The 203-nt window shown below is 34.0% G+C and overlaps 1 protein-coding gene across 2 annotated transcripts in view; it reads right to left on the bottom strand.

Moving 5' to 3' along the window:
- The window catches only part of LOC119581626 (GATOR complex protein MIOS-like), a 17,311-nt gene that overhangs the window by 11,637 nt on the left and 5,471 nt on the right, over positions 1-203 (bottom strand). The gene's annotated exons all lie outside the window — the stretch shown is intronic.

Here is a 203-nt window from a genome sequence, read left to right as displayed (position 1 = left end):
GCGTCTTCCCGGCGGCATTTGGTTAAAGCGCACAGATCAAAGTGCTTGATGAAACATAGAATGGAAAAAGTATAAGCAATGATGTATTTTATGTGGTGAGAAAAATATATATAGACTATAAACGACAAAAACAATACACCTTGAAAGTAACTGTGTCAGAGATCCTGATCTTCTTTTTATATTTGTAAACTTGGTAAAGTCAT

This window comes from Penaeus monodon, chromosome 15 (genome assembly GCF_015228065.2).
Source record: "Penaeus monodon isolate SGIC_2016 chromosome 15, NSTDA_Pmon_1, whole genome shotgun sequence".
Classification (NCBI taxonomy): domain Eukaryota; kingdom Metazoa; phylum Arthropoda; class Malacostraca; order Decapoda; family Penaeidae; genus Penaeus; species Penaeus monodon.
This window is presented reverse-complemented; position numbering and strand designations above follow the sequence as displayed.